Source organism: Phocoena phocoena, chromosome 11 (assembly GCF_963924675.1).
Source record: "Phocoena phocoena chromosome 11, mPhoPho1.1, whole genome shotgun sequence".
In the NCBI taxonomy this organism is placed as follows: Eukaryota; Metazoa; Chordata; class Mammalia; order Artiodactyla; family Phocoenidae; genus Phocoena; species Phocoena phocoena.
The window spans coordinates 6,216,391-6,226,995 of NC_089229.1; positions in this window are offsets into that span (position 1 = coordinate 6,216,391).

Sequence of the window (10,605 nt, forward strand, 5' to 3'; positions counted from 1 at the left end):
CGCTTACATGTCTCGTGTGTATACACGTGCTCACATATACTTAATGATGCTTCACTGCCATTTAGGGGAAAAGGTCCTTTTAAATGGATCTGGTACAGTACAAAGTGAACAAAATGTAATACAAATGGCATTTAGCCAGAATCCAAAGAAACTGCAACTTGGAGGGATCTGTCTGCTGTGTTCACGCTAAGCCTGAAACAGCTCCAGCTCATGGATCGAGGCGTTTCGTGTGTTCCTTAATATTTAGGCCCGCTGTGGATGGCAGGTGTGGCTTCGAGCCTCTGAATCAGACCTGGGCTTGAGGCCTGGCTCTGCCACTTATTAGTTTGTCCCAAGGCTGACAGTGGCTCTTTGGACCTCTGCTTCCCAGTGTTTAAGAAGGGGATTACCTATATTTGCCTTAGAAATAACAAGTGCCACCGCCTGCCCCACCTTGCTCTAGTTCCAGCTCTGACGGGGTTTTCTTCCCCAGGAGGGGACAAAATCCACGTGGCTGGCCTCCACCCTCAGCTTCTGCACACAGCTTTTCCACCCACCACTTCTCACAACCCAGGTTCTCCGTTATGTTGCTTTATTTTTGCCTCTCGGATGTGTCTGGGAAAGGGTGAAGTCCCTGGCTGGGAATGTGACCGCAGGCTGAGCTCAGGGGGCAGTTCAATCACGGAGGAAAGAAGTTAGTTTGCCAGTGACCAGGTTGCTAGGTGAGAGCAAGTGTCTGCTAAACAGATTTATGTCAGATATTGACTGTGACATTAGTGATGTCATGTTCTGGGGCAGATGTTTCCTCTGGACATTTCTAGAACATGCAGGAGTAGGAAGTATGCGATGTGTGGAGAGGCCTTGGGAAGTTGTTGGGCTGTGAACAGACTGTCGGGTCACTCGGCTCAGGTCTTGGCAGTGGTGTCCCCATTTGGAATCGTCCAGGATGACAATTTTTGTTTTCTTATCAGCTCCCATTACTTTTTTCCGTTTGATGGGGTGGGAGCGGGTGGTTCCCGAAGTCTGAGGGTTGTAGCATCTGGTCATTTTCAGCGATTCTTTTTGTTTGATTTTTCGCACAGTGAACTCATCGTTTGCCTGCCTCCTGAATGGGCTGCTCCCTCAGTATTCTTTGGCAGATGCTCAAGCCCAAAATGAAGGAGTCTTCCTACATGTTCCCCCCCTCACAGCCCGGCAGTCCCCAAACCTGGTGACAGGCTCCTCAGTGGGCCTCCCACCTGGACCACTGGGTCTCGGCCCGCAGCCCCACCCCATGCAACTGGGTTCCACCGTCTGGCCCAGAGGATTTTTCTGACCTGTGGCCATTTCTCCCAGCACACTGTGGTTCTTCAGCACCATCCACAGAGCCTCCTGTGCTTGGGGGGACCCGGAGGCCCTCCATACACGGTGTCCGCCAGCTCCAAACTCACCTGATGTTCTAACCCCAGGAGACTGGCAGTTCCCACCATCCCTCTAGGTCCACTTTCCAGCTCTGCTGTCTTTCCAGCCAGCCCCGGAGGAGCTTCTCTGGTCTCGCCAGCGTCAGGCCATGAGCCTCCTGTGGCCAGGGAAGCAGGTGAGTGTCTGCTGCAGGGACCCCGGCCAGCCGGCCTCTCGCCTGACTCCTGGCACTGCCCAGTGACCAGTGCCCACAAGGTGCTCATTAACAGGAGCTGTGCCCACGTGGGGTTCCCTGGGACAGTTCAGGACACCTGGGAGGCGACAGGAGCACCATCAGATTTTGTTTCCTGTTTCTCATTCAAGCAGACGAGGTATTTTTATCTCTCTTCTGATTTGTCCCAGCCTGAATCGTACTGCGTCTCATACGCTCCTCCCCCACGCCCCACGCCACGTGGCTCGCGGGATCTTGGTTCCCCAACCAGGGATCGAACCCAAGCCCTCGGCAGTGAAAGAGCAGAGTCCTAACCACTGGGCCTCCAGGGGATTTCCTCATATGCTTTTAAGCTGAAGATAGCATCGTCGTACTTCTGTGCCTAGAGGGTTCCGAGCGTTCCATCTCGTGCTCATTTCTTCCGTGGCTGCTGTGCTCCCTTAGCAGAAGGGAGCCTGAGGTCTGCAGGGTCCCCTGCAGGGAGCCATGGGCTTCCCTGCCCCTTGATTGTCCTTTTTTTTCCCCTTTCTTTTTCAAGTTTAATTCCCTTGATTTTTCTTATATGATAATGCTGCGTGGTAGCCCCATATCTGGAGTCTGGGTTCTCATCCCGGGATCTCGAGTGGGTCTAAGAGAGCAAATTCTGAGCAAAGTCTCCTTCCAGGGGTTAGCGGTGAGGACACTGTAGCTTGGGCAGGACACGGAAGGTGGCCTGGCAGATTGCCCAGGTGGCTGTGGCCGTTAGCAGCAGCTTGGGCAGGGGGACCAGGCAAGCTGCAGAGCCGTGGTAGAGGGGCCAGTGGGGCCTTGCTGGCCTTGTTCCCAGTGGCCCTCCACACCGGGAGGTTGGAAGCTTGGCCAGGATGGGCCCTGCGGGTGGCAGCAGCAATTTCCTTGGAGCACTTGACACCCACTGAGTAGCCTCCAGTGCCAGCCAGGGCTTTGAACTCGGCCCCTGGGTCTACTTCTGCAGGGGTATCACCTTCAGAACCTCAACCTTGTGGGACACCAATGACCCCAGACTTCTTTGTGGGTATACTGGGTTGAACAGTGTCCCTCCAAAACTCGTGTCCACCTAGAACCTTGGAATGTGACCTTGTTTGGAAATAGGTCTTTGCAGATATAATTAGTTAAGGGTCTCAAGATGAAATCGTCTTGGATTTGGGGTGGGCCCTAAATCTCATGACTGGTGTCTCTATCAGAAGAAGAGAGGACACAGGCACAGAGGACAAGGCCATGTGAAGACAGGCAGATGCCGCCCTGAGCCAAGCGAGCCAGGCGTTGCTGGCTGCCACTTTGAAGAGAGGCGTGAACAGATCCTCCCTTGGAAGGAACCACCCCTGACACCTTGATGTTAGACTCCGGCCTCCAGAATTGTAAGAGAATAAGTTTCTGTTGTTTAATCCAGCAAGTTTGTGGTCATTTTTTCCAGCAGCTCTAGGACACGAACACAGTGGGTGAGCAGCGGAGACAGCCGCAAGGAATTGGCCCTTGACCGAAGGGCCGACTGGTGACAGGTGACCACCTGGTTCTCAGGTTTGCTCCACCGCTCCCAGCTCTCAGTCCTGCTCAGACTCCCTGCGAAGGCCCTGCAGGCTCGGCAGCGCTGGGCTGGCCACGTCTGTTCTCGGAGAAGAAGCATCACACCCGTGCCTTCTCTCTCTCCAGATCCCAAGCCTCTGCGACCTCCCCTCCTGAGTTCCCGGGCCTGGCTGTGCTTGTCCCCTGTTCTCTAGTTACTCTCTCACCTGAGTCAGATGCTTCAGAGAAAGCCCAAGTTTTCTGGGTTTTTCAGCAAATGTGATTGCTATGCTGATGTAGGTTGTGGGTGACCCTCTTGCCTGAAGGACAGCAATGGCTGCGGTGTGGTGTCTCTGCTGGTACAATGCAAGCCCACATGCCCCTGGGGCTTTCGTGCCTCTGGTGTCTGATTCAGGGCCATTCTCCAAGCTCCTCTCCTTCACCTTTTTTTTTTTTTTTTTTTTTTTTGCGGTTTGCGGGCCTCTCACTGCTGGGATCCGGACGCGCAGGCTCAGTGGCCATGGCTCACGGGCCCAGCCGCTCCGTGGCATGTGGGATCTTCCTGGACCGGGGCACGAACCCGCGTCCCCTGCATCGGCAGGCGGACTCTCAACCACTGCGCCACCAGGGAAGTCCCACGAGTGCTGAGCTTTGTCTGCTGACATTGTCCCCGAGGAAGAGAAAGCAGCCCCGACAGCCAAGAGCAGGCCTGGTCCCTGCAGCCTGGTGTTCTCCTGTGGAATGTAAATAATCGCACAGACCGTCGGCATCAGACCAGGCCAGTGTGTAACTGATCATCAAGGCAGAATCCTTCCATCCTCGTGTCTGAACCTGAACGGCAGCATCAACATTGTCCAAGCTGCAAAATGACCAAGCTTCCCCCACCCTGTCCCAGCCACAGGACTGACTTCACCAATCATTGCTTGTACCTGCCCCAGGCTCCACTCCCTGTAGACAAGGTTTACTGAGACACCTGTTTACAGAATCACCTGCCCTTCCTCAGAGCATCCAATCCAGAGCAAAGCCCACCTCCTCAGACCTGTCACCCAGCACACACCCAGTGCCCTAAAGTCCCAGGCGTATTCTCCTTCTAGGTAACAAGCGATTCACCCACCCTGTTGCCCCGCAGGGATGTTCCTGTCCTTTGGCTGAAGAACATAAGACTATGGGAATGTTTAATGATTTAACGTGGGGAATTGCACCAGTTTTGACGTGGCTGAGTTATAAGAAAGACTGAGTCCTTCCCCAAGGCTGGCAGAGGTCCTGTTCAGTCTTAGAAACAGGTAAACACGTTTTTCTCTTCAGTTGGGCTACAGATGCTGTGAGTGGGGAGGGGATAATGGAGGAGCTCCAGCAGCAGCTTGGAGAAGGAAGCCGGCCTCCAGTGTCCCTGCTCAGGAATGCAGCCACCTCCCTTACTGCAAGGTACGGGGACGGTGGGGGGAGAGCCAGGGAGGCCCTGGGCACTGGGGGCGGGGGCTGCCGTGTAGTTATTTAACTTTTACAAATTACATTTCCCACAAAGCCTTGAGGGCCTACTAAGTTCAAAACAAACAACAACAACAAAAACCCAGCACCTAATCTGAGAGACACAGAATGCTGCCCAGTCCTTCATGTGCGGGAGGAGGTGACTCCCCAGGGTCACACAGCTGGTGGAAGACAGAGGCTCACTGGAGCCCGGTGCATGTGATTTCCCACCCAGCTCTTTCCAACAGGTCCCTATGGTAGCAGGACAGTATCCAGGGGTTGAAACTGGAGATTATAAAATCAACAAATATTGGTTGTCACTTGCCATTCAGAAGGTTTGGGAAGTTGGAAGATGCACAAGGGAGACTGCAGGGGGTAACAGAACAAGGACGGAATCAGGTATCAGAAGACCCGTGGCCTCTCCCTGCTCTGCTGCTTGTTTGCTGTATGACTCTGAGTTTTGCTTTCTCATCTGCCTGGTGGAGATTATAATCTGTGCCCCGCCTACCTCACAAAGCCATCACGAAGAAGGAAAGGCAATGATTGCAAAAGTGCCAAATCAGCATTAGTTAATGTTTTTTACTGTCACTTGAGTTTTAAGACCTGGTGTCTGCCCTCAAGGAGTTCACAAACGATTTCTTGTAAGAACAGTGAGAAAGACAGACTGAGCCTATACTGTCTTTCAGAGAAGTGGCATGAATAATATATGCTCCAATAGCTGTGCTCTGGTTCGGCTGGGTGATCTGGGGGTGGTTTCCTTGAGCTATGTCTTAAAGAATGAGTGGAAACTGGATGGGAAGCAGGGGAGCAGTGGGGGGTTAATTTCAGAAAGAGGATTCATGGCCAGTTTATGAAGGATCCTGGATGCCAGGCTAAAGGATTTGGCACTAGGGAGCCATTGAATGTTTCTGAGGAGTAGAGTGACAAGGGAGGTGTTCTTAGAGCTGAGACTCTGTGGGTGGTTCAGAGGATGATCGAGGCGGGGAGAGGCTGGAGGGAAGCACAGCAAAGAAGAGCTGAGGTTGTGGACTAAGGAGGCTATTGGGGGTGGGAGGGTCGGTGGAGGAAGTGGCTTGTGCACCCCGGGTTGCAGATCTTTAGAGCCAGGAGCAATTCTCAGTTGACCAGCAGGGGGCGTGTGTGTGCAAAAGGGGTTTGAGCTTTCTAAGCAGAATTAGGTAAACTTGGCAAAGTTATGTTAACTAAAATACTTTCCAGGAGCTGTTCAGTGAGATCCTATTATTCATGGCTATGAAATAATATTGTTTCCATGTAACAACTGTGTAGCGAGAAAGTCACTGGTTTGCTTCAGTTCCTGAATCTTGTACTCAGAATAAGAATGAAAATAAGTCTGCCAGAAAGCTGGGCTGACAGGCAAACTCTTCTCACACACGGTCTGTCCCAGGCACAAACTTCTCCTTAGCATGCGGAATTCCCTGTTTTCCCATTAAATCACCCAATATTGAAGGAGCATTAGCGATTTGATAGCACTGGGTGCTGGGGGCACAGCCCTGAGCAAAACAGGCAAGTCCTTGCTCTGCAGAGTTCAGTCTGAAGGGGAGAGAGATAAGAAAGGAACATTCCCAGAGGTGGGTGAGAGCAGAGGGCAGGCTGCTCAAGTGGACCCTCGGAGGGGCCATGAAGGGCCTGGAAAGAGCTGACTGTGACGGGGCAGAAGTTTTGGAGGGGCGGAGGGCAGTGGATAAGAGAGGCTGGCTCTCTGTGTTGTGTCTGGACAGATATTCAGGATTAGGGGAGCCATCTGATCTGCTTGGGGGATGGGAGGGCTGGCTGCTGGGCACAGGTGATTTCTCCTGGTCTGCAAGGAGCTTGATCCCCCAAGTGGGTCTTGAGGACATGTCTGTGCTACTCGGGTCAGCACAGAAACTGTCGAGGTGGAGGCCCCTCGAAGACGTGTTCCAGAAAGAAGGACCATGAGCTTCAGAGGGTGAGGCTGGGGGCTGTCCGGTCACTTTCTTTCCCTCGTCCTGACCTTTCAGTTCTTCCTTCAATTGCACGGAACACTGCCTGTCTCCTTCTTGTAACTCCACCACTATTTTCAGCCAGAGTTAGAGAGAGTTGGCTACAACTGAAAGAATTTTAACCTGTAATAGGTCACTCAGGTTACAATGTGGAGAACAGATGGGAGAATGGTCATCCAGACGATAGATGACGGTGTCCTGGAGAAAAAAGTGATGTTTGGAAGTAGCGTCGACAGGACTTGGTGGGGGAGGATGGGTGAAGAAGGGGAGAGAGACCTCAAGAAGGATGCTCAGCTTTCTGGAAGGAGGTGCCATTCATGCAGGGCTCAGGGGAAGATGATGCCTTTAGTTTTAGGGATGTTGAACTTGAGGAATCTTGGGGACACTCCTGTGGGGTGTCACGTTGGCACTTGAGGATCTGAAGTTGGACTGTGATATAGAATCGAGGGCCACTGGCATGGAGCTGGGAAAGGATGCTCCAGGAGATTGCCTGAGGGCGGAGGCCACAAGGAACAACAAGAAGGGGCTGAGAAGGGGCAGTCAGAGAGGAGTGAGGAGCTCGGCTCAGCATCTCGTGGAAGCCAGGATGTAGGAAAGCGTGACGAGAGCTGCGAGGGGTCACAGGAGCTCAGCCCTGAAAGGGGCTCTGGGACTTCACAACCGGGGCCATGGTGGGCCTGGTGAGGTCAGGGTCGCGGCGTGGCAGGGAGATCCCAGAGGAAGTGGACCAGCCGTGGGGATAAGTGTTTCAAGTAGGGAGGTGAGGGAGAGGAGAAGAGAGAGAAGGAGGCTGTGAGGTGCTGTGCGCGCAACTGAAGATTATAACTTTTAATAGGCTTCATTCATTCATTCGTTCTACTGGTATTTACTGGGTGCTCACTGTGTGTCATAGCTGTTTGAGGTCCTGGGGACACTTTGCTAAACAAGGTGGGTCAGTCCCTGTCATCATGGAGCATAAAATCCAGAGGCTGCTAGAGGAGAAATCTTCGTTTTGAACAGTTTTATTGAGGTCTAATTTACACACCATAAACACTCATTTTAAGTGTACGATTCAATGACCTTTAGCAGATTTACAGGGTTGTGCAGTGATCACCAGAATCCGATCTTACAACATCTCCATTGGCCACACAAGATCTCTCAAGCCCATCTGCGGTAACTCCCTATTCCTACTTCTAGCTTCCAGCAACCACTAGTCTACTTTCTGTTTCTATAGATTTGTCTTTTGGGGACATTTCATATAAGTGGAATCCTACAGTATGTGGAGTTTTTGTTCTTCTTCTAATTCTTTTTTTTTTTTTTTAAGCTGGCTTCTTTCACTTTGCATCATGTTTTGAGATCCATGCATGTGGTAGTGGGCATCAGCATTTCATTTCCTTTTATTGCCTAATAGTATTCCATCGTATGGATAGATATACCACACCTATGTACCCATTACCAAGTTGATGACATTTGAGTTGTTTTTACTTTTTTAGCCATTGTGAGCTGTGAGCATCTGTGTATAAGGCTTTAGGCGGACAGATGTTTTCGCTTGTCTTGCGTAGATATCTAAGAGCGCTAAGTCATAGGTAAATTTATGTTTACTTTTTAAGAAACCGCCTATTTTCCAAAGCAACTGCACCGTCTTACACTCCAGCCAGCAGCGTGTGAGGGCTCCAGTTTCTCCACATCCTTGCTAGCCCTTATTATTTGTCTTTTTTTCTTTTTTTTTTTTTTGCGGTACGCGGGCCTCTCACGTTGTGGCTTCTCCCGTTGCGGAACACAGGCTCCGGACGCGCAGGCTCAGCGGCCATGGCTCACGGGCCCAGCCGCTCTGCGGCACGTGGGATCCTCCCGGACCGGGGCACGAACCCGTGTCCCCTGCATCGGCAGGCAGACTCCCAACCACTGCGCCACCAGGGAAGCCCCTGTCTCTTAAATTTTAAAGCATAAGTCAGATCATATCTGAGACTTAACACCCACCAAGAAAACTTCTCCTGTAATTTAGAATAAACTCAAGCTCCAGCCTCATCTCCCCACCGCCCACTCTCCCTTCTGCCCTTGCTCCTTTTGCTGGAGCCACAGAGGCCTTTGAGGGTGCCACACTCACCACTGCCTCAGGGCCTTTGCACTGGCCTCTACATGGAATTCTCTTCCCCTTGATCTCTGCGGGGCCGGCTCCATCTCTTCATTTAGGGCACCTTCTCAGAGAAGCTTTCCTGATCATCCTTCCAGCCAAAGTATCTTATCATCTTCTGTGGCTTTCTTCAAAGCATTGATCACTATCTGAAGTTATCTTAGGTATTTACCTGCTTTTCTACTTTCTCCCCCACAAAACCGTCAGCTCCGTGAGGGCACCACAACCTCTGCTTGACCCGATCCAGAGTATGGCATGCACTTGATGGATGACAGTTGAATGACTGACTGAAGGAGTCTAAGGTACCCGCTCATTTGTGATGGCCCTCGCCCTCACCTGTGTGGCTCCTGCTGCCCCAGGGTCACTGCCACGCACCCCCAGGCTGAGGTAAGAAAGAACTGGGCGGGCTGGAATTTGTTCTGCGTGGCTGGGGCCCTCAGTGGTCACTGTGTGAAGCACTTCTGGACAGAGTTAGAGCAGCAGACACTGGCGGCAGTGACAAGCCAGAGCAAGATCAAACAGTGTGTGAGGGGCTTCCCTGGTGGCGCAGTGGTTGAGAGTCCTGAGAGTCCGCCTGCCGATGCAGGGGACACGGGTTCGTGCCCCGGTCTGGGAAGATCCCACCTGCCGCGGAACGGCTGGGCCCGTGAGCCACGGCCGCTGAGCCTGCACGTCCGGAGCCTGTGCTCCGCAACGGGAGAGTCCACAACAGTGAGAGGCCTGCGTACCGCAAAAAAAAAAAAAAGGCGGGGGGGCGGGGCAAACAGTGTGTGAGGAATGGTTTGAAACTGGAAGAAATTTAGTCTCAAGAAGAGAAGATTTAGGAGTGACACAAAATACTGAAGGGCCGGGAGTTCCCTGGTGGTCCAGTGGTTAGGACTCATGCTTTCACTGCCGTGGCCCAGGTTGAATCCCTGGTTAGGGAACTAGGATCCCACAAGTCGTGCAGCGTGACTAAAAATAAAAAATAAATAAAAATTAAAAAATCGAGGAGCTGTTAGGTGAAGAGGAGTAATATGTAGTCAGGGTGTTTCAGAAGGCAGACCCAGGAGCAGGGGGCAGAAGTGGGGCGGTAGGTGTTGGTTTGGTGTAAGGGGCCCTTTCTTGGTAGCATTGCCCAGGCGCAGAATGAGTCATCTTATGAGCCTCGCATCTCAGGGAGGGTACCACTCCCAGGGGTGCGGTAGAGGGCATCCATCATGGATAAGACTGGCACAGGTGGCTGGTAGGGCCTCTCTGCCTCTGAGCCTCTAGCAGTTCCCTGAGCTGAAGGCATGTGCTGTCCCAATGTTCAGAGGCGACCTAGAAGTTTCATCTGGGGCTTAAGGGGAAGAGTCATTTCAGGGCATGGGGAGGAAAGAGAGCAGCTTGCCTGTGCCAACCCAGCACCGCTGGCGGGGAGAGGACGGGCCAAGTTCTAGGGCCCTGCGAGCAGATTTTCTGTTCACTTGCTGATTTGTGGAGTATCCCTCTCCCCCTCTGCCCCAGGGGATTTGCCCCACAAGGACAGGGATTTGTCATCTCATTCACCACAGCACTCAGAACGGTGGCCAGTGGATAGTAGGTGCTCAATAAATCTCTGATTTCAAAGCCTGACTCTGGAATCTGAGTCCCGGGAGAACCCTTGTCCACTGACTGTCCGTGTGGGTCCACACCATCACATCTCTGAGTCTGTTTCCTTGTCTCCAAAGTGTGCATGATGACATGAGGGTGATTGCCATCCTTACCTGCCAGCTGGGAAGAGGCAGTGGCCGAGCTTGTGCACCTGGGTCTGGGCTGCCCTGGTTGCTGATCTGCTATTTTTATTTTTATTTATTCTTATTTTAAAAATATATTAACTTTATTTATTTGGCCGCACCGTGCAGCATGCAGGATCTTAGTTCCCCGACCAGGGATCGAACCCATGTCTCCTGCATTGGGGAGCGTGGAGT